The sequence below is a fragment of the Equus przewalskii genome, chromosome 22 (assembly GCF_037783145.1).
Source record: "Equus przewalskii isolate Varuska chromosome 22, EquPr2, whole genome shotgun sequence".
NCBI classification, from domain to species: Eukaryota; Metazoa; Chordata; class Mammalia; order Perissodactyla; family Equidae; genus Equus; species Equus przewalskii.
Window position 1 is genome coordinate 44,273,414 of NC_091852.1, and position 24,246 is coordinate 44,297,659.

The 24,246-nt window shown below is 38.3% G+C and overlaps 1 protein-coding gene across 6 annotated transcripts in view; it reads right to left on the reverse strand.

Annotated features, from left to right (window-relative positions):
- The window catches only part of LINGO2 (leucine rich repeat and Ig domain containing 2), a 1,108,854-nt gene that overhangs the window by 345,378 nt on the left and 739,230 nt on the right, over window positions 1-24,246 (reverse strand). For 3 of the 6 annotated variants that reach the window (XM_070590581.1, XM_070590582.1, XM_070590584.1), the window contains exon 5: window positions 22,495-22,527. The exons of the other annotated variants lie outside the window; for them this stretch is intronic. The gene's annotated coding sequence lies outside the window, so the exon portion shown is untranslated. The remainder of the gene's footprint in view (window positions 1-22,494; window positions 22,528-24,246) is intronic. 6 annotated transcript variants of the gene reach the window in all.

A 24,246-nucleotide genomic window follows, 5' to 3' on the forward strand; every position in this document is an offset into this window, starting at 1 on the left:
ACTTCCATATGGTCATTTTATAAACTATGTGACAATCACTTTCCATCTATGTTTCCCACAGAGGAACTTAGGAAATAGGCAAGCGTGAGGTCAAACAGAGAAGTATTGTTTGATTGGCAATCTAGAGTACCATTCAAGGTAGCCAGGGTAATAGGTCATACAATGAAGTTTTATATGGCGTTATCCGGCAATAATGGCAAGTTAAACATATTTTACTCATAGTCTATGGATAAATTGCAAATAGATTGAACACACACACATACACACAACCCCTCAAACAAACAAATGAAAAACATGCACATCTCTTCAATTTCTTAGTTTGCAGATCTCTGGCTCTGCTTATTACATGCTGGAAATGCTATAAAAAGTAGGTCTGGCAAGAAGGGTTGAGGGAAATATTTCGAGAGTTCTGGCAAATTAACAAAATTGAAGAGCCATAAATTGTCCTGTAGCTATAACTATTTATAAGCAAAGTGATACAAGCACTTGGGACCGACATGAGAATTTAAACTCACCTTTGAGACTTAGTGCGTTCTAAACTTTGTCCAAATTCTCATTATAATGACTCAGTCAACATAATAGAAAAACAATCCATATTCTTGCTAAAAACTAGTTAAGAGTCTTACTCATGTACCTTAATTCTTGAGGCCTTAGATAAGAAGTGGTGCAGGTGAGAAACAAGCGGGGGGAGTGTGGGCCACTGCTTCCCCTGTTTCTGTAGAACACACAAGGACTTTCTACCAACTGCCATTATCTATGGGCTGGGAATTAGAGAGGTGCTCACAGCCAATACTCAGTCCTCAGGTTGTAAGAATTGCCTGGTAAACTAACTAGGAAACATTACCAAAAAAATATGTCCATCAGATGTCAAGAGGAGAAAGCATTTCTGGCTCCACTGTCAAATTTTCAAAAATTTCAGCAAAGGATGAAAATTCCAAATTTTTCAAAATTTCAAAGAGAAATTATTCCTGGGAAAAAATTATTTTCCTGCACAGACATAACAACTGTCTATGAAAAACACTAAGTTTTGTATAAATGTCTCTTCCAAAATTAATGCATTAACGCCATTCAATAGCAACCAAAATCCTAAAGCCATTTTAGTGAGGGGTGGAGGCAGTGAGGAAGGTAATTTTACAGACCAAATATACGAAAACGGATGAGATTAGTCAAGAACATATTAATTAAAATCAGTTGGAGGAGGGGCCGGCCCAGTGGCACAATGGTTAAGTGTGCACAGTCTGCTTCGGCTGCCTGGGGTTCACTAGTTCGGATGCCGGGTCTGGACACGGCACCACTTGGCACACCATGCTGTGGTAGGCGTCCCACATATAAAGTGGAGGAAGATGGGCATGGATGTTAGCTCAGAGCCAGTCTTCCTCAGCAAAAACAGGAGGATTGGCGGCACTTAGCTCAGGGCTAATCTTCCTCAAAAAAAAAAATCAGTTGGAGGAGTACATGGACTTACATTACCATATATCGAAATCAGCTGTAAAGGAAAAATAATTAAAAAATCATAGCACCGAAGCCACTGTGGACAAAGAGATTCACAAAAAAGATACAAAATCCAAAGACTCAATAAATGGACGTAAACAATTTACTACATGGTAAAAGTGACATTCCAAACACGTGAGGAATGACTGCGTTATTAAAAAATATTCTTGGAGCCACCTATTAACCAAATTCATAAAACTTTCCTGGGAGAAAATTGGCAATATATGAAGAGTTTCTAATATATGTATCCCTTAAAGTAATTTGACTTTTAAGAATGTTTCCTAGGGAAATAACCCAACAACTGCTTGATTATAATGACTTTTATTACCTAGTGTGTTGCAGTAAGGAAAATTCAAAATAATTCAAGTGTCCAACAGTTAAAATTGAGTAAATAAAATATAGTACAACCGGGGCTGGCCCCGTGGCCGAGCGGTTAAGTTTGCGCGCTCCGCAGCAGGCGGCCCAGTGTTTCGTTGGTTCGAATCCTGGGCGCAGACATGGCACTGCTCATCAAACCACGCTGAGGCAGCGTCCCACATGCCACAACTAGATGGACACACAACGAAGAATATACAACTATGTACCGGGGGCTTTGGGGAGAAAAAGGAAAAAATAAAATCTTTTAAAAAAAATATATATATATAGTACAACCAAAAAGTGGAATACCACGTAGCCATTAACGTTTTTTAATGTATATATGTATATATACATATTTACAAGTCTAAATGGATCACACATAGATATGTATACATACACATATATATAGACCTGGAAGTATATGTGTATATATGTGCATCCAATATACACATATATACACACAAACATGTACACATTATGCACATATATATACATATATATATACATGCAAGTCTATGAAAATTTCACATATACATATAAACATCCAAATCTACTTGGAAACATATCTCAAATATATGGTTTATTTGATTAAGTGAATAAACAGACTGTAAAATGGTATGAAACATTTTTTTAAAACAAGTAATGAAAATGTACATGTCCACTTATCTATGATTAGGAAAAACAGTGTCTGGACAGATATACACATGCAAGTGTTGATGCCGTTTATTCCTAAATGGTAAGATTAGAGATTATTTTTATTCTTTCCTGTTTGTTTTTCTGTATTGAATGAAATTTGTTGGAACTGAGCTTTATTCTCAGAGAAAAAGGCCATTCAATTTTAAAATATATTAATGAATAGGTGGCGCCAATATCTGTTCTCAAAAAGAAAGATACTAGTTTTAATTCAGATGGTTTCAGCTAATAAAGATTCAAAGATTTAGCAAATTAAGTTTATAATCCATGTTGCCTTAGAGCTTACTGCCCAACATCTGATATAGATAACTTCAGCATATAGTGTGCCTAATCTAGAAAATAATTTACCTCCTCAACTCCCAAACTGTGTACGGAAGCATCTTAGAGCACTGCAATAAGCTTACAAAGGTGCCAACGAGTATTTTAAAATTTTAGAGGAAATACGGTATTAATAGACACCCGTTGGATACTGTACAAATTATTAGCTAGCAGTAGTTCACAGTCTTGATATTACACCTTGCTTCATTCCTTTTCATGACATCTTATCTTTATGAAGCTGGGTTTTTAGTGGTTGATGTGATAAAAAGCAAGTAGCACATTCAGAATGAATTTGGAACAGGAAAGGAGTATGACAGCATCCAATATGATTCTAAGGGTTGAGAAGTTGTGCAGTGCCCAATAGGCACATACATCTGGTTGGTAAGTAATTGTGGTTATTTAAGAATGAAATTAATTTTTTTCCTTTAATTTATGTATATTATTTCTTTCAACCAGCTACCAAGTTATTAGGACATAAATACTTATAAAGTTATTTGGGCCTATTTGGTAAATGGAATTGTTAAAGATATCTTTTGGGCTATTACTGAGACACTAAGGGCATCACAGACCTGGAAAGTTTGGAAACTTCTAGCCAATCTCATTAACTAGTACACATTAACCTGCTGGTAGGCCAGGATGACCTATTCAAGTATAGGGTAACCCACAAGAGCCTAGTATCAAACTATCAGGCTTAGATCAAGTAGTAATTATAATTGAACCTGATCATGATTAATTATATAGTGTTGAAATGTTCAAGTTTAATTCCTCTAAAGTTCCATCACAAAACTGGGGCATTTTGAAGGATGACTAAACGGAAACAAAGCTTGAATGAAACCCTAGGTTGCAGTGAACTGAGATTTGATTTTGTCCAATACTCTTTCATCAAAGCAAAACCCTCTCAACTTTCATTGTTATAATAAAATCACTAATGTGGCCTATACACATGAATTTCTAAACATGGTTCATTAAGCATAAAATCTGAATGCTTCTGTGACTTTGAGACTTTGCCAATTGCTCAATGGTGACAATGAGGGAGAATTCGTTAAAATGAATATTTCCTAAACAAAAATAGCAAAAGACTTCATATAAACAATCCTCTCACAATAAATGCATCATGACAACAATTACAATTAAATAGTACAATTTATTTGACAAAGAAAATGACTGATAGAAGATAGCTTCTTTTTATTTTTTTGAGGAAGATCAGCTCTGAGCTCACAGCCACCACAAATCCTCCTCTTTTTGCTAAGGAAGATTGGCCCTGAGTTAACATGTGTAACCACCTTCCTCTATTTTATATATGGGATGCCTGTCACAGCATGGCTCCATAAGTGATGCATATGTCCACACCAAGATCTGAAGAGGCGAATCCCAGGCCGCTGAAGCAGAGCACGAGAACTCAACTGCTATGTCACCAGGCCAGCCCCAGAAGATAGCTTCTTTAGACAAAGAAAATTATCACTAAATAATTTGGATAACTGAAGGCATCTTCCACAGATTTCTGATTTATCATAAACTAAAAGAATACTTTTTGTAGATGCAAAATATAAGCTTCATATTGTTTTCCAAGGGAAAACATGTTTCAGGACATAACATGGTTATATTTAAAAGAATAAGAAATGAAAATCCTTACAAGGGACTTTGTAAAATGCATAACAATAATTTAATTCAGCAAAAACTACTAAACTCATTACAAGCTTTATTGGGTGTCAAACACTTTCTAGTTGCTACCATTAAGGTCCTTTCAATTTAGGAGACAATGACCAGACGGGCACATTACTGCAGGCTCTCAGGTAAGTCATTTGAATGAAAGGAAGAGATATGTAGGTCAACTTTCTTCACATATGTACCAAAAACTAAGATCCATAAAGGTAAGAGAACTTGTCCAGAACCACCCATGCACCCATCTATCCATCTGCTCATCTATCCATCCACCCAATATTCACTTAGAGTCTACTGTGTGCCAGTGCCAGACATTGAGTTATTCATTGAAGACAAGGTCTCTCCTGTCATTGAACTTACAGTCAAGTGAATGGTTTTCTTGGTTACATGTTAAAATAAGGTGGGTTATTGGGCTTTGAAAATCTCAGTTTCCAGACCCCACTCTGGGATTAATTAAATAAGAATGACTAGAGTGCTGGCCAGGCATCAATATTGTTTTGTAAAAGGTGTGCGTTAATTCCAATGTGTTTCCAAGGCTGAGAACCACTGGAGCAGGAAGACAGACACTGACCAAGCAATTACAAATGTCCTGAGTGCTGAGTGTTACTACTGAGAAGTGGGAAGTCTTCTGCCTACCTCAAGGATATTTCCACTATATGTTGTTCCTCTCTTGATGCAGCTAAACATGATCATTTATGGAAATATCCCGTTAAAAGGATTTGGTATGACACTGATCCTCAACGCATTGGACTATGTTATTCTCAAAAGCATAATTAGTTTACAAGAAAGCTCTGGGTAAATAACTCATAGGATTATAGGTACAGAATATAAGCAGGGATTGTAATCTGAAAAAAAGTCTTTTCATGAAAAGGCAAATACTATATGTTGTTCACTTTGTAAGAGTTCTAATTAAAATTGTTAAGATGCATCATTGTGTTTTTCAAATATATAGGCTTTTTGTTTCAAGAGGGATAGTGCTCATACCAATAGGTTTGAGAAATAAAAGGATGTCTCATGTTGATGTTCATTATTATGAATTTTGCTTTATTTTATGGTAAATATCCAAATAAGTTTAATTTATTACTTTAAGAAATGTAAAGTGAACACGATATAGGCCCATGAACATTTCACAAGTACTACCTATGACTCTAAAATTACATACCAAAATGATTGTGTATTGGCTTAGAAGTTCTAAAACTTCAGAAATCTAAATGCAATTTTACTTTTAAATTCTTTCAAGTCATAAATGCAGAAATCTTCAAGAGTAGCATTTACAGTGAAATGTCAAAACTCCCGCTCAAGACAAACGGTGCACCCAGTTTTTAAAACACTATTTTGCAAGGTATCTTTTGGTTACTTTAAATAGCCACAACTCCCAGAATAAATAAAACGACACCATACAAATTTTATCCCCTTGTTTGACCAAATAGAAAACGAGCTATGCATTTCAAATAGTAAGAGTTTCTTACAGTTGTTTTATAAGAGATTTGTTCTACCATATATAAATTCACACTGAAAACTCTTTTAATACGACTTCACATCTATCATCTCCTAATTCACAATAAATTTGATACACAGAACGTGTTGTCAGCAGCTAAAAGCAGCCAAATAGAATCTAATGATATCATGTAGAAAATGAAATGCCAACTGAAACGAGCAGCTGCCTATTTTGCAGCGCTGAATTTGTACTGTAAACTGGAGCCATTTGAATGCAGCAGCTCCCACCGTGATTTAACTCACATCCTAGAGGAAATGTGCTCACGTATCAACGGTCGCAAAAGACTTACCCAAGAAATTCTGAAGCTCCCTCTTGTACAGAGAGAAATTCCTTCTATCTTTAGCCCAGAGGATACTGATCTTTTAAACACATCCTTCTATGGCTAGACATCTACAATTCTCCTTGCTTGTCTTTATATTTCATCTGTTTTTGTCTCATTGTTCTAGGATTCATTACACATCTCAGACCCCAAATGTATTTCTCTGTGTGTACGTGAATGGGTGTGTGCTGTTTTAGAAAAGTTATCTTTTCCAAAATAACATTTGGCCCCTAAAGTAAACTGCTAAACATTTTTGCATTCCCTGCTTAAACGTGTTAGACACCAGCTGAAACAAACATCTATTTCTACCTCCAAAGTAACAAAGGTTTCTGGAGGAGAACAGTGAGGATGGGTCTGTAGAATTATAGATGGAGCCTATCTCCCCCCACAGATGGATGGAGGTCCCTGGAGATCTCTGTGTATTTCTCTGGAACTGAGTTCTGCATGCTGATCAGCAGGCTTCAGGAGGGTTCTCAGTGCAGGACTGAAACCCTAGGCTAAGAAAGATTGCTTTTGTGTAGTTTCAGCACGTAATACTCGCACTGTACTCTTTGGGAAATGTGGCTTGCATAAGGGCATGAGTATGTCTGCATAAAGAGGAAACATCTATCACCAGGGCTTTAATTTACTGCCACAAGCATGAGTACCATCATGCAACACAAATATGCAAGAAAACCTGTACTGGTCACGTGAATTTGGCCTGGCAGAGAGTGATAAATACGAACTGAGAGATTATGAGATGGAAAGCAGATTTGCAGAAAATTACAATGGTATTTGTAGCATTTAGTTAGATCTTTAATCACTTCTAGCACGTGTAAAGAGCTATTTATCTAGTGATAGATTATGGAATTATCTCTGAAAGAAAGCCATCGATCATAAACCCCTCATCCATTCAGATGTTAAAGTGCCTTACCTGTCATATATCTGTCACAAAGATATTTGGCTATTATAAACTAAATATGCATCAGTATGGTCCCATGACACTACAGATTTACAGGTTTAAACAAGTCATTGAATATCATAGATGTTTCCCTAGTTCCAACCAGGGTTCTTTTCTCAATCATTTCTCTCGACGTCCTTTTAAAGACAGGGCCTCTCAGATCGTTAGACCCAGACCCACTTCACATTATGAACACCTACTACACTTGAGATATTTTCACACGAATGTACTCAACCTGCACCACTCACTTATTAGATACTGTACTTCTTTTGCAACTTTAGAAACTGTCTGTGAAAAAGTTGAGTAAGTGCCTAGTGGCCGCTCAGCTGGTTGGTGGCAGCAAGGACTAGATCCTAGGTCTATCTCTTTTATCACAAAATTGGTGCTTTTAATCACGACACTATGCAATTGTTTTTTCAAGGAAAACAATTTTAGGCTAGACTAGAACTTTCACAATCAAAAGCAAACTCCTGGATTTGTAAGGAAATTTAGAAAGCATTTAATCAAATGTCCTACCACTTGTGTTATCCCTTCTACCCCATCCCTAAGTGATAATCACCCAGCCTCTGCCTGAAAAATCCCCATGACAGGTGGTCACTACTCCACAGTTAGATAGGCTTTTTTAAGGAGGGACATACCACATCTATTCATTAGAGAACTCAGTATTTCCAAAAACAACAACAAAAACACTCCATATTTCCAAATTTGACCTACAAACTCACTGCAATAACAATCACTGTGTCAACAAATGTTTTGGAAATTATCAAGCCAATTTTGCAATTGATTTAGAAATACAATTCAAAGAGAAATAGAAAATAGAATGTAGAAATATAAGTACAAAGAAACAAGAATAGCTGAGTAAAATTAGTAGATTTAAAAAAAAAATAGCTGGAGCATTTCCCCGACCAGGGTTTAAACTATAACAAACACTTTGGGCTATGTGACAAAAGTCCAAAGAACTCCTGATCCTATCTAATATTAGAATGTATTTAGAGACAGCTTTAATGATCAGAAAGCTCATCCTCCCATTGCACTGAAATCTTTCTCCCAGCAGCTCTTATTTTGGATCCTATTTCTAACCTCCGGAGAAACACTCCATAAGTTTACTTCCCTTTCCATTGAGTGATGGCGTTATTTCTTGGAACAAAAATATGGAAGGGGGGCTAAAAATTGCTCCAAGGATTTTAAAAGAGCTATACAATAACTTCAAAGTCAAATTGTATATTAATTATTTAAATATACATATGTAGGCTCCCATGCAATCAATTTCCATAAAAGAATATGGCACTAATGCATTCCAAAACAGAACACATCATTGGTTGTCATTCAGTCCAGAAGCAGGGATCCCGGTGAGCACTCAGGATGACTAACTAGTCATTAGAACAGATGAAGTACATTAAGCCTTCTAATGTATGGCTCTTTCAAGCTTGTAAAGAGAGTAGAGCCTACTTATTCTACAGGCTTTAAATTAACCATCTGTAAAATGAAGACACTTGGAAAATACAGCCTCTTACTGGTTAAACCTCTAGAAGTCTTTCAGCTGCAGAAGTAAAGTAAAAATAAAAAAGGAATCAATATTTTACTTGAGGGACAGCTACTCTTTGGTCTTTTCAGGGATATAATTTCATTATACGGTATATGTTGTGATTAATTTATAAGTAGAGCAAATATTCACTGTTAGAAATGCTGTGTATAACACTCATCATAGACATGTTGGGTTTTCTATATGACAGATATTCACCCCAAAATATAACCTTAAATTTGTTGTGTTTTAAAAGAAGACATCTCTTTGATTGTAAATAATTATAACCATTTAATATAAGCAAGAATTGGGGTACAGATAATCATATGGCAAGATTTTCACTTTAGATAATGACCTTTTTTTACCATGAGCAAATGAACTGCACAAATATAGTAAATGATATTTCAATCGATAATGAGGTCTCGCTTTTCCTGTATTCTACAGCATCACTTATAGACAGATGCAATGCTAGTTATAATTTCATATGAATGTGTGGAAAAGAGTGGGGAACCTTTCATGGAGCAAGGATTCTACACATTTTGTGCAAGACTCTTTCATTCACTGTTCCCAGCACCTCGTAGGGAAACAATACACATTAGCTATATCAATTCATAGATGAATTAAATCAGTTAAGAAATTAGACGTGGACATGCATCCCTTGGACACAAAATGGTAACTTAATTAAAGCCTTTAAAATTTGTAGGCATTTTTATTAATGTTTTAAAATCTCAACTAATTTCACAAAAAGGATAGAATTCAGAGAAATTCATTTATCTCTCCATCTAGACTATTACAACTACATCAAAACCATTTTCCCTGTTTTAGCTTGAAAAACAGGGTAGTAATAACTATAACAATAAAAATTATTAAGCTCTTACTTTGTGCCAGGCACAATTTTAATTGATTTGCATTAATTACCTCATTTTATACCCGTAGCAATGCTATGAGGAAGGTATTACTATTATCTCCAATTTTAGATGAGAAAACTGAGGCACATGAAGTTAAATCACTTCTCCAGGGTCACAACTGGGAAGCAGATTCTAATCCAGGAAGCCTGGCTCCAGGGTTCACTTCAGCCACCAAGCACTATTTCCTGTCATGTGTGACAGTGTCTAGCTCATAGCAGACTCTAAATCGTTATTTGTCAACTGAGTCATAAACGGAAAGAAGAGTTCACCAGATGCTGTGCCCAAGATGTGATGAAATGTAGCCATGCCCTTTTCCATAGGTTTCAGCATGAGGGCACTTCAACAAAGCAGCTTAGAATTCAAAAACACACTTTGTAGTTCTTATGCTGACATGAGAGACAGAGAGAGAGTAGTTGAGTTCATGACCCCTGGGGTAGGTATGGGCGCCACAGGCAGAAAATGTAAGCTCTCTGCACTTCAGTTTCCTGATTTATAAAGTGGAGATGATGATGCTGAAGGTGGTGGCAGTGGTGGTACCCATGTCACAGGGTTGCTGTGAAGACTATATGCCTGGCTTAATAGTAAACACTCTATAGGTCTAAGCTCCTATTGTCATTGTTACGGCTCAGCTTCTTTACTGACTCTCTTCTTAGGAGATGACTGCTGGAGGCTAGCAAATCTTTTTATTCATTCAAAAAAGAGGTTATTTGGGCTGATTTGCCTGTCTTGTAAAGGTTGAATCCAATCGCTGTGAAAGGGGAATCTGTGTGTGTCTGTTCATTCTCATTAGCTGTTGTCAAGGCTTGCTAATTCCAGATTGTTCTGAGACACTAGGGAGAGTGAGGAGAATCACAGAATGCAAATTTTCTTGTGCCAGACACCCTTGAAAATCAGCAATTCTGTTGTCTATTTCCTCTACCTAACCCAAAGCTCTGCTTCCCAAAGCATTGACTGCAGGGAGCACAGCTCCTACACCTCTCACAGCTGTGTGCAGAAGGCGAGTAAACTGCTTTCTGCCATGCAGTGTGGGGGAGAACTGGGAACACGCCTCCTAGATTCCCGTAGTTCTGAGAGCCAGTCACAGTTGTCTCGTTCTTTCATCACAACCCTCACAGGATGCACACAGCAGATACATTCTGGGGATAAGTTGTCCAGAGGATACTATATTCTCTCCAAGCGAGACCTTCTTCCATATATTCTGGATCAAACTAATATCAACCTTCTAGAGTGCCAAATGCAAAACAAACAAAAAGAAAACATTGGTCCTAGAGTAACACCCATACCCACTGCAACCCACACACTTGCCCTAATGCTGGCTCTGAAATGACAAAAATATATGAAATGATTAATTTTATAACTATATTCCTTGTACAATCAGAAATACATTTTTAGCATGATGCTCTTTTCATCTCAATCACTACCATTTGGGTGACAGAATGCAAATAGATTTATGGAGCATGCCACAAAATTAATATTTAAAAGAGAAAAGAATAAGCGGTTGCTTTTTTCCCCAAGTCCCTTTAGAATCCACAGAGGAAAAAAAAGCACAATACATACACAATGCATATAGTTATAAAATAAAGATGTTGAGACACTGAGCTTTTTCAGCAGAGGCTGACTGGGTAACGCACAACACTTTTGGTTACCTTAATTACTTGACTTTGCAGACAAGCTTCCCTCTTGGAGCACTGGCGATGACATTTCAAGACTAGTCCAAAAGCATCAGTTTACCGTCGGAGCTGAGGCAGTGAAGGGTAGCTCCAAGTGTATGATTGTAGAGACCTGGGGGTGAATTCTGCTATCACTGGATATCAACGTGGATTGAAGCTAAACATTTAATTTCTCTGAGCTTCAATAAGATCATCTATGAAGTGTATACACTAACACTTTTCTCCTAGGGTTCTAGAAGATAAGAGATAATAGTTGTAACCTACTTAGCACATGATATGAGCTCACAAAATGGTGTTCGTTAATGTAACCACTAAACATTGTGTACAATTTATTTTAACTATACCTAGCTACTAAGTAGGGCAAAGTTTTCGTTAAAATGGAAAAGAAGAATTTCAAAGTTCACTTTCAGACGTCTAATCTGGCAGCCAGAGAAAGGGTCTATCTTTCATTATAACCCTAGACTTTGGTTTCAGTAGAGGTAGGTAGGGAGTAGTAGAGGAGCTGGTGCACCGAGGAATGAGTAGCTCCTGCGAGGTCCCATCTTCCCTCTGTCGTGAGCTTTGTGGTTCACAAAGCTTGCATACACAAGCTGGTGGCCCACCACCTCCAGCTTTCTAGGTTCATTCTTTTTAAAAAATTTCCAAATGAAACTGCTCCAGAACTCCTTTCTACGTGATCTGAGAAGTCTAGTGCCTTCCACAAGACTTCTGAGGGGATGAAGGATACACATATCCTCCTGTCCTTCACTCCTATATTCCCGATGCCCTCACTCAATCTCAGCCAGGGGTGCTGTCTGCTCGCTGCCCTTCTTTGGCCCCTGCACTGGCCACTGCCTCACCTCCTTCATTCCTAAGGATGATCTCCAAACACAGGTCAAAATACATAGAGATAGGCTGGGAGGGGATACAGCAGAAAAACAACTAGACTTAAATATGAGACACCTTATCTTAAATTTCTTTTTCTTGTGGGTAATGTTTTCCGATTATTTTCTATCCTGTCTTACCTATTCTATTTTATCCTGTTCTATCCTGTTCTGTCCTGCCCTGTCCTGTCCTATCTTCTATTGTCCTATCCTTTCACATTCTATTTTATTCCACTCCATTCTACTCATTTTAAAAATTGCTGGAGCTACCACCAATCCACAGTCCCCTCATGAGTCACGACCCCCAATTGAACACTGTCCTAGAGCCCTTGTTTCTCCCCCACCCGGAGCAGTCAGAGGTCACAGCCCTGGGGTTTTGATTTTCCACGAAAAAAGCTATCTGCCTCTAAAAATTCATATTGCCCCTGTCCTAGAATTTGAAATTATATGGTCATTTAATTATTTCATAGATTTTTTCTTCCTCTTACACATATTATTTCGTTTAATTTTTATAGCGACTTTTCACATTAGGCAGAACAGACATTGATAGATTTCTACATCTTTTCAAAATGAAGAAACTGAATGTTAGGGAGGTGGAGTGAATTTCTAAGGTCACACAGACAGTGATAGGGTCTCCTTTAGAAGCCAGGCTCATTTCCAGCTCCTCCTCACCACACTACACAGGCCACTGCTTCTCCAAAGGTGGGAGAGTATTGCCCAAATCTGAATTTCTTGGGTCAACAGTAGTTACCTAAAAAAATATAGATTTCTGGTTCCACCCTGATTTACAGAATAGAATCTCTAGGGCTGGGTGTGGGAATATGCAATTTAAAAAGGTCCCCAGGGAATGGGTATAGAACAAACTAAGCGGATCATTCCCCTACATGGTCTATATTGGGGGGAGAGAGAGAGAGAGAGAGGAGTTAATGCTAGGATGTCTGGAGGCTTGAGTGTAGCCACCCCTGACGCAGGAAGGGTTAATAATCACTGGAAAAGGCTTGCCAACAAACTCTGACCCAGAGGTGAGAAGGCCGGTTAGCCAATGACAGGTAAGACCTCCAGGGGGAGGCAACCTAAGACAGGCACTGGTCGCCCAGGGGCACAGATGGAGACACGATATCGGGAGCAGAAGGGGCTGTTGCCTAGGAGGCCTTGCATGCTCCAAGATAAAATATACGAACACAGCAATAACATGATAATATCCAAACAGAGGCCAACGGAGGGCTCCTTGAGAAATCACTAAGAATTCTTGGCATTCGCTAATTACATTGTTCAGAACACCTGTGTATGTTTAACAGCTGTAAGCTATGTATATATTGAAACGCTAGTTATAATAAACTCAGAGTGGCCATCAGCCCTCTCCGCATCTATCTTGATGTGTGCATTGGATTGTGACACCGACATTGAGTAAAGTTTCACTGTTTTGTTTCAAAAGTATTTGAGGGAACATAGAAGTCAAATACAAGTGGACATTGTACAATTATAGATAAACCAAGAACAAAGACTAAGCAAGAACAAGAAGAACTAAGCCTGTAAGAAAAGTCACCTGGCTTTGAATTGGAGGCTAACTCGTGTAGCAGCTAAGATAAAAATAAAAGTGTTTGAAAAGTTTTTCATTTTGACAATATGAATTTGGTTCTCATTCTCCCAGCACCTGAGCAAACAAAGAGATGTCTGTTGCATCTTTATTTTCTAATTCAGAACTCAAGGGAACTGATTATACATATGGTCAAAGTGTAGACAAAGTCTACGAGCTTGGAAACTGCTTCCACAACTCTTCTCCTCTCCCCGCGTAATCATATCATCATCATAACAACACCAATCGGAGAGCTCTGCAAGTCAAGCATGATGAAAAGATTATACTTTTTAAGATTTATGAAGCTCTTAGGATGTATCCCCCATTTTATGGGCAAGGAAACTCAAGTTTAGAGATTTTAAGCAACTTGTCCAAAGACATACACAGTAAGTTGAAAAACTGGGATTCAATCCCAGAAAGTTCATTTTTAGACCCTATGCTCTGCTGACGCTCAGATAAATGATGAGTGAAGTAACCATGACCTATAAGCAATGGTCTTTTGGGAACGAGAAGTAAAACAAGGGTGAGGAAATGCAGAGGAGGAACAGCATGTGAGAAATCCAGAAAACCAAGCTAAATCCAATTGTTTGCCAGGAATGGGCAGGGCGCAGCCCCTCTGCTGGAATGTAATGTGATTTGAGCTAATCCAGGACATTTCTCTAACTTATCTTTGGCTTCCAATAACAGGTCTTCAGGTCATAGACACACTAATTAACAGAGGTTTGGGTCTCTTTAGAAATATAAAGAAACTCGGATGGTACCACCAGCTATGAAAGGTGGAATACAAGGGCCTTATTATTATTTGTTCTTTGACAGGCTCAGAAATTAATCATCCCCTCCAAGCCTGCATTCACTAGCATTAGCTGGTTAGATAAGACTATATGGATATGTTCACTTGAAAAAAATCCTTTATTTCAGACAAATTGTACATTAAAAAATATTCCTACTATTGTCTTCATGATCAATTTCTGAGACTACTGTTCTATGTTCATTAGATGTCTTTGAGGTCAATAATGATTTTTTTAAATATATTTAAGCAGATGAACACAAATATTTTATTATATGATAATTAGCATGTGATTGAAATATATGAGGCAATGCTTTATATATATACAGTGAAGACTAGGGAGTTTTCACATCCTTTTGTAAGCTCAGCTTCTTGTCCTATAAAGAATCTGGACCCCTGGATTTGGCTCCCAAGCCTAAGATCTGAAAGTTAAGTCCAACAGCATATGCTGTGCTGTTTAAGTTTCTTTGATATAAACTGGCAGGCTCTTCTACAGATATTAATGCCTTATAAATAAGAACAGTTTGATCTAAAATAATGTTTCATACTATACACACTAGTATTTTTGTTAACTTCGTATTATTTACATTAGGCAAACATATCCAATGATGTATTCTTTGCAAAGCACTTAGCATGATGCTCAGCGCTTAGTAAGTACTAAGAAATGTTTTTCTCCTTTCTTCCTTTCCAAACCCAGATCCTTCTCTATTGTGTAACCTATGCCTGTCTCTCTGCCTTGTGCTTCTCTTCTAGCACTCATGCACACGATGTTCCCAGCATTGCTTTTATCCCCAAGGAGGAGATGGTTTTGAAGTCGCCTTTTTGGTAAAAAATAATAAAAGCTCAAAAGAGGAAATATTTGTTGTAATTATGTTCATTAAGTAAAAAATGGGAAGTATTTTGTGTATTTGCTCTTCGGGTAAAGATGGCTATGGCCCCTGGTGGTCACATGAGTCTCCAAGAGAAATATCACCCAGTTCACTTCTCTTCTATCTTGAAATGGTAGTAAATTCTGAGCGCCCTGAGAGACTGAAATACATAGTGAGCTGTAGAATGCAGAGTCCCTCTGAAGATGACTCTTTGAGATGCTTTATATGATTAGATATTATAGTCTATTCTATGGGAGCAAAGGATGTGTTACAAGGGATTGACTATAAATTTTTCATTCTTTTTTTGCAAGAGTTTGGTTTGTTTCAGATGCTGTCTCTCTGCTCTGAGTACCATCTACTGCTGTGTGGTTTATTTTTTCTCTATGTTGTTTTCTAACCGGGATACAAGGTAAGATGAACATGACAGTCAAAATGGCACCGTGCTGCTGAAGCTAACATCAAGCACTTTTGGTGGTCCTCAGAAAACAGCAGCACTTTGTTCTGTGTTTAATGCCTAAGACGTGGAATCTGCCGAGGCACCTGCCATTTTATACAACTCTCTAATCTTCCTCTTTATTAGCTGTCTGGCAAAATCATCACACTGGCTGCTTGGTTTAAATCTTGTTCACTCTTGTAATATAAAAAGACAAGAGAATGTCCCTGAAGATATAAACTTAGTCTCTTATATTGTAGACAGTTATTTTTTTTTCAATGTAATTTTCCGTGAAACAAAAATTCTTTTACATTTCCACAGGAAAAGAGACTCTCTCTTTGCCTCCTAAGTAAACATTTTGCATTACAATTGTCCAGATGTGCAAGCTGCTTACTGAAGCTTTCTCTGTTTAACAACTAATCTTTTAGATCAGTTGTTTAAAAAGGCACATGCTATAGTACATACTCTCATTCATTTACTTATTTATTTTATTCATTCAAATAACATTTATTGGGTTCTTGCTGTGAATCACACACTATGCTAGGTACTGTGACTACCAAAAAGAATAGGATGTTTTTATTTGAGAAAACAAGCAGGGAAGATGAACTCAAAAAAGACATAAATTGTACCACAAGACGTTAAATGTTATGATTGAAGTATGAGCTAAATGTTCTGGAAACACAGAGGGATTCCTGTCTAAGCTTGAATGGGGAGGTGTGAGAAGATCTCACAGAGAAGGAGGAGATATTTGAGTTCCCCCTAGTCAGTGTATGCCAGAGAGGAGACAAGGCGAAGGACATTCTCAGGAGAGAAAATGTGAAGAGCTTAGTATGGCTGGAACAAAGGGAGCTGGGCAGAGGAAGATTAGGACAGGAGATTAGAAATGTCACTTGGATCAGAATGCAAAAAGTTAATTGGAATGAATTAACTGGAATTAATTGCCCATGTAATGGACGGCCAACAGAAATATGGCTAAAAGCTAAGAGCTGGACCTGGGCTGCAGAGGCAGTCCCTGTCTTCAAACAGGCTGCATAACCAAACAAGAAGAGCCTTTATCAGGAGGTTAATCTGCAATGCCCTGTGATACAATATCCCGGAGCCCCGCTCCTGCCCTCGAAGGGGCTCCCGCAGGCCGGGGTGAGGGTGGACTGCAGAGGTAGCAGGTGAGGAAAAGGAGGGCAGTTGAACAGACCTGGGAGAAAGCTAAGCTGGGGAGGGGAGGGAGAAGATGAGGCCATAGGAAGTGAAGAGTGGTTTTTTGTAGGGTTTTTTCACCTGTTGGGGGTTTAACCTTCTCCTTCAGAGTTAAAGAATAAGGACAAGAGCTAGGAGGTACAAAGTTCCCACCTGTCATGGGTCCTGTTAGTTTCTCTCTTCTTCTGTCTATGGGAAATGTACCTAGCTTGAGACTAGTCCAGAGGCCTTAGAGGCAAAGGGAGTGAGAAAGGAAGGGTGTTCCTGGGCAGAGGATATATAGAAATCAGAGTCTGCTTGTGTGTTATAGGAAAGTATGGAGTCCGTAGTGAAAGCCAGCACTGGGTCAGTCCTTTCCCAGGAGAGCTGCGCTGCTTTCAAACCAGATGTTAGAAGCTTGCCTTGACTCTTTGAACTTTCTCACAATGTGAAATCTGGGGTTGAGTTTGGCTCAGATTGTTGTAATTCTACTTTTTACATTTTTCTTACTGCTTAAAGCAGTCATAGCCAGGTGCTTTCTCTTATAATTTCTGCAGCACTGCATTAATAACTACAGCCTGCTTCCCTGGCTTTCCTGGTGGTCTTTGCATTTATGGAATAGAAACAGGACAAAATATCATCCAGTCCATAGGAAAAAAGAACCTAGAACATTACCTGGTTGACCTTCCAGGGCTACCATTTCCTCTGTATTTCACCCTGTTACATGATCCTCAGGCTATGTTTGAAAAACCACCGTGGAGGAACTCATGAGTTACCCGGGCCTTGGGACAGCCATGTTTTACTGTAATGTTCTTCCTTATATTGAGCTGGATACGTTTCCTTGAGCCTTCTGGCTTCTTATATTATCACTTGGAACCATAGGCTTAATCATACCCCTCTTCCACATGAGACTCCTTCAGATATTTGAGAGCAGCTAGCACATTTCCCAGCTCCTTCAAGAGGGAAATGGAAATGAATGTTGGAGGACTCACTGGTTTGCGTCAGACATTAAGCTGAGATCATTCACCTGAATTAGCTCCTTTATGAGGAAAATCGAAATAAAATCCAATAAGCAAACAAACGAGAAAAAACAACAATAAAAGAGGAAATGATTTTCCCAAGATAAGTGGCAAGGCCAGGATTTAAAGCTAGAGTAAATTACAAAATAGTTTATATTAAAAAATACATTTAGGGGGCTGGCCCCGTGGCGAGTGGTTAAGTTCACGCCCTCCACTGCAGGCGGCCCATGTTTCATTGGTTCGAATCCTGGGCGCGGACATGACACTGCTCATCAGACCACGCTGAGGCAGCGTCCCACATACCACAACTAGAAGGACCCACAAGGAAGAATATACATCTACGTACCAGAGGGGCTTTGGGGAGAAAAAGGAAAAAATAAAATCTTTAAAAAAAAAAAAATACATTTAGGGGCCAGCCTGGTGGCGCACAGGTTAAGTTCGCACGTTCCGCTTCGGTGGCCTGGGCTTCGCTGGTTCGGATCCCGGGTACAGACGTGGCACTGCTTGGCAAACCATGCTTTGGTAGGCATCCGACATATAAAGTAGAGGAAGATGGGCATGGATGTTAATTCGGGGCCAGTCTTCCTCAGCAAAAAGAGGAGGATTGGCAGCAGTTAGCTCAGGGCTAATCTTCCTCAAAAAAAAAAAAAAAAATTAAAAATTCAGCTTTCATTTTTTATCAAGGTAATATAGCTTCATGGTCAGCCCTGGTGGTCTAGTGGTTCTTCAGAACCTCTAGAGCAAGATTTGGTGCTCTTACCACCTCAGCCCAGGCTCTTTTCTGGTCATGGAACCACACCACCCATCTGTCAGTTGTCATACGGTGGCAGCTGCATGTTGCTGTGATGCTGAAAGCTATGCCATCTGTATTTCATATACCAGATCGCCCATGGTGGACAGGTTTCAGCAGAGCTTTCAGACTAAGATAGGCTAGGAAGAAAGGCCCAGCCACACACTTCCCAAAAAATTGGCCATGAAAATCCTATGAATAATAGCGGGGCATCATTGGAAGGTGGATGGAGCTGGAGGATGACAGGATGGCACAAAAACACTGAGCAGGGTTCCCCTCTGCTGTATGCAGGCTTGCTAGGAGTTAGAATCCACTCAATGGCACTAACAACACGAAATACAGCTTCATAATTTAAAAAGCCAGTTAATGCTATAATAATAGTACTACTAATAATAATCACCTGTCTCATCATCTGATTCAGCAAGAAGCAAATCTATTGTGCTGTCCACTACGCATCCTGCCTCTGCCTAACTTTTCTACTAATAGCATAACTTTGAGTCCATTTTTTAGATCTGAAAATCTGTACCTGTGATCCCCTTTCTTGAGAAGGGCAGGAGCATACCTACAGGGGCTAGCACAAGCCTTCTGAATCATCTATACAGAGCGTACTTAAGTGCATAGTGCCCACGGGGTATTGTAGGGATAGACTGGGTGCCATAGGCAGGTTCAAAGGGGGCTGCTTCAATCAAATATTTAAGTGTTTTCTGGAGGTAGGTCTGGAGCCATCAGGAATTTTCTTTTTTCCTTTTAGTATCTCCTTAACCACTGTACTATCACAGGGTTGGAGATAATTAAGATCTACCGTTTATCTGTGGAGTCCAATGTGGAGACCAGAAGTCCATCTCAACCCTGTGATGTTTGAGATCCTAACAGATGAGAACTTTTGTCATTGCAGAGCTGCATTACCCCTTCATTCCTCTATGTTTATATATAAATTCAGTTTTGAATCTTGCTATCTGAGAGTCCAGAGTAAGAATTTTTAGTACTATCTTACTTTAATTAGATTATGATATATCTGGCAATTTCAATGACACTGAATTAGAAGTGTCATTTTCTCCATTGGATCAGAGAAGGTTCTTTCCCTATAGAAAGTCTAAGTCTGACATGTTTACATACTTGCCAGAACACATGTCAAAATGAATCTACGCGTTTGTGCGAAGCTGGCAAATCCCCCTTCCTTATGTCACAAATCTAGTGGACTTTGGAGTGGTTGTTGTCTCAAGTCATTGGGATCTTCTCACTCAGACCCCTTCCCTTTGGGCTCACCATGAGCTCTAGCATCAAGAGGCTGATGCTGGATGGCCTTTGCTTACTGGGGACCTGGTCTGAGGTCACTGGCCAAGTTCAATTGAGGGAGGGCTGGCTTTTCCCATCTACTCCGAGACACATGGACAACACATACACACAACACTCTCCAGATCTCACCAAGAGGAAGGGCTCTGGTTCCATCCCTTTATATTCCTCTTCCACTATGCCTTTCAGATTTCCTATCACTTTTACTGCCATGGAAGAATGACTTCCAACTTTGCTGAAAGTTTCCTCTCTCCCACCAATCTGCAGCCTCCCCTGTTAGGCCATCTGTTAGGCCTCACATCGCCATGAATGAGGGGACTCTGCACAGAAAGGCACAGACGATGCTAGTTTCTGTCTGAGCAAGATTTAAAAGTTGGCATCAAACCCCTCCTTCCATTGACTCCCTCTTTGCTACCACCAATTCTCTCTTCCTCCCCTCACAATCACTCAAATTGCTTATTTCCTTCACTTTGGCGATATTTATCAAAATCTTATATTTAGAAAAAAAAGTAGATGCAGTTTGCTGCAGCAAGATCTCATGATTTGATGGACAATTCCAGATCATCTATATTTTCACATGGAACAAAATCTTACCATATAATGAATACATCTCTGATGGTGAGACATTAAAGACAAGTCCATGAGAGAAGCTTATTTCAGACAAGTGAAGATGCTGCCTGCCCCTAATAATAATGCTTTCCAATAACAGTAATAATAACAAAGTAATAATAATGACAACTATCATTCACTGCATTCTTACAATATGCCAAAGTGATAGATAAATACATCTCATGTATTCCCCAACCACTTGGTAAGGTAAGTACTCGTATTTCTCTCATTTTATAACTCAGAGAATCAGATGTTAGAGATGTTAATAAGCTCACCCAACACACAAACAGTAGATGGGTAAACCGGATCAAACTCAGGCAATCTGATTCTAGAGCCCAATTTCTCAACCACTGCTCACTGCCTGCCTGTAAGTATTACGACTAAATAGAGTGATGGCTGAGATAATTGAGACTATTTTAGATTAGATTAGTTAAATTAAATTAGATTGGCAGACAGACACTAGAGTCCCTTCCCAATTATGACAGCTAAGTTTGTGAAAACACCTCTGGTAGCAGAATTTTCTGATGTGGAACTCAAGGCTTATTTTTAAAAAAATCATTAGGGGAAATCAAAGATAGTCAGGAAACTGAGACAGCCTTTTTAAAGTAAGTAGACTAATGCTCATTAAAATGAAACAATGGAACAGCCCCTCCCCCAATTAAAACAATATTTACCCATCCTAAGTTAGTGTAAGAAGTACTCAACTCCTTATACTAATTAATTCCATTAGTAATTTCCATTTACTAGCCCTTGTTCAGCAGAAAATATTCAGTCCTTGGCTCCCGTGAAGTTTGCATCAATCCACCACTGTCATTCTTTCAAAGAGCCGTGTCACGTGTGTCTAGAATATTTTCTCATCTTAAAATTTATACAAGTAACACACTTGTTCTTGCTCAGAAAGTCTTAAGATTGCTTAAAAGGCAGAGCGAAAGAAGACCTGTATACTAGAATTTTGAGGAAGGGTAACGCATGTTATAACTTACTATATATAGGTAGTAACTATATCTATACTACATATATGATAATAATGTATGTATAGTAATATATATCACACAACAGTGAAAGACATTACACAGTTCATTATTACAGCGAGAAGTCATTTGCTTATTGTCACTCTGATGATTTCCCCCTTGCTCCAATTATCTGGGAGTAGACGTCTCTACACACATATTAGCTGAGCAATGTTGTGGAAACACTGTTCATTTATCAGATATGGCAAGTTAAATTGAAGACCTGTGAAACAGGTGAAGGTTTATTGTCAGAGACAGCAAGAAGGGTTGGAAAAAGGTGTCAGACTGGGAATATGGTGAAGGTCAGGCAAACAAAGTATGAATAGATGGAAGTCAGATGACTGGGCCTTGCACACAATATGTATGTTATGAGTATTTGGGGAAAAAATATGAATGGATGGATGGAATGATGAATGGATAGATGGATGGACGGATGGGTGGATGGAGTGGAAAAATATTGAATATTTCCAACTTCACAGATTTGCCAAGGATTGAAGCAGGCACTATGTTTGATTGCTCTATTGCATTCTGTTACAATCTGTGTTGTACTTTTCCATCCATGAGTGAGGAAAATTAATGCATAATGTCCTCTAATCACTATCTGTGAAAAGCAATGGACATATTTTGCTCTGCTTCTTTCATACTCTTGTTTCATATTAATGAGAGGTTTTAAAACACCGTGAAAAGTACCAACCTTGAAAGCTGCATTCTGTTTTACTCATCTCACCTGAAAAAAATTTTAAAAGACAGGAGAAAAAAAAGGAAATTTAAGTGAAAGCCAATTCAGGCAACACAGCAATCAAAAGAACATTTTTTTAAAAATTTTTACCCATTTTCCCTTGACAAAGGAGATACATTTAATTGTGGAGAGAGAAATACTCTGATAAAACTTTTTCTCCCTCTAAACTGTTTTTTAAATAGTTTGCCCTTTCTGTATTTTGTGATAGTTTGCTTTTTTAAATTTCCTGGGGGCACAGCAATTATGAATGACAATGAGTAGAGAGGGGATGCTTAATAAAAATGATAAAACTAAGTTATATATAAGGACAAAATATATAGGCAGCACTTAATCAACCCATGGAAATTTGCCATCATGATAAGATTTTTCGATAAATCCAGACAAGAGTATTTCAAGAGGCTAGTACAATTTATTCTCAGGTTCTGTATTTCTACTCTTGAATGCTGATTAGAACAGAAGCTTTTGCTTCTTCTCTCTCCTCACTCCCCCAATAATCTGTTCTCCCTTATGGACCAAGTGATTATTGTGTTGTTTATAATAACTGTTCTACATTCCTTATGGAAATTGTAATTATGATGCTGAATATTCAAACTGCAAGCCACTTTTCTCAGGGAAATTGTAATTATGATAATGCAGTATTTACCCAACCAATGTTTTCTAGTCATTGTTCTCTTTGAGGAATGAGGAGGTGAGAGAAAAACACTGAAATAAAATATCCTCTTGAGATCTCAGATATATATTCTGGAAAATCATCATAATAATATTTAATATTCGCTATATGGGAGGCATGACACAATCAGGCTGACACGTATATAACGTGGGTATATTACATACACATATATGTGAATTACATATGTCTCTTATTTAACCTACATAGCAACCCCAAAGGTAAGTAATATTAGTATCCCAATTTTATAAGGCTCAGAAACATTGAGTAATTTACCTAACATCACACACCTAGTAAACAGTAGAGTCAAGGTTTAAACCCAGTCTGTCAGACTTGAAAATCTATCTATGAGCTCCACTTTATTCACTGGCACCGGTGCACGTTTGGTGAGTTGATTCAACCATAATCTCTCGTTTCTAAAACCAGTGTTTCTCAGTCCCTATGGTGGTGTGGTCTGCTCTCTGGCAGACAGACACTTGGTTGTGACCCTTACTCCTTATGATGGAATTTGTATCGTTAACCCTGAGAGTGGAATAAAATCTCTGCTCAGAGAGAAATTTGATACCATCTTTTTGGATGGCAATTTGGCATTACTCATTAAGATTAACATTTTTCATGTCCTCTGACCCAACAGTTCTACTTCTAGACTTCATACTAGAAGTATAAGAGCATTCATTGTAGCACTGTTTTAAATGCTGAAAACTTATGGAAGCAGACCAAATGTCCACCAAATGCTTTATGGTATAATAGAATAAAATAGGACACTAAAGTTATTAAAAAGCATGAGTTCACACTATGTGCCCTGGAAAATGCCCACGAAACACTGTTAAGTTAAAATAGCAAGTTGTGCAACAGGATGCATAATATGATGCTGCTTTTGTTAAAATATATATTTTTATGTATATGTGATATTTGATTTTGCATAGAAAAAAATCTAGAGAAATAGATACCAAATACTTCTTTATTTTTTAGTAATAGGTTGAGGAAGAAACATTTTCCCCCATGATAAAGGAATGCTTAGCACTTGAAATGTTTATAGC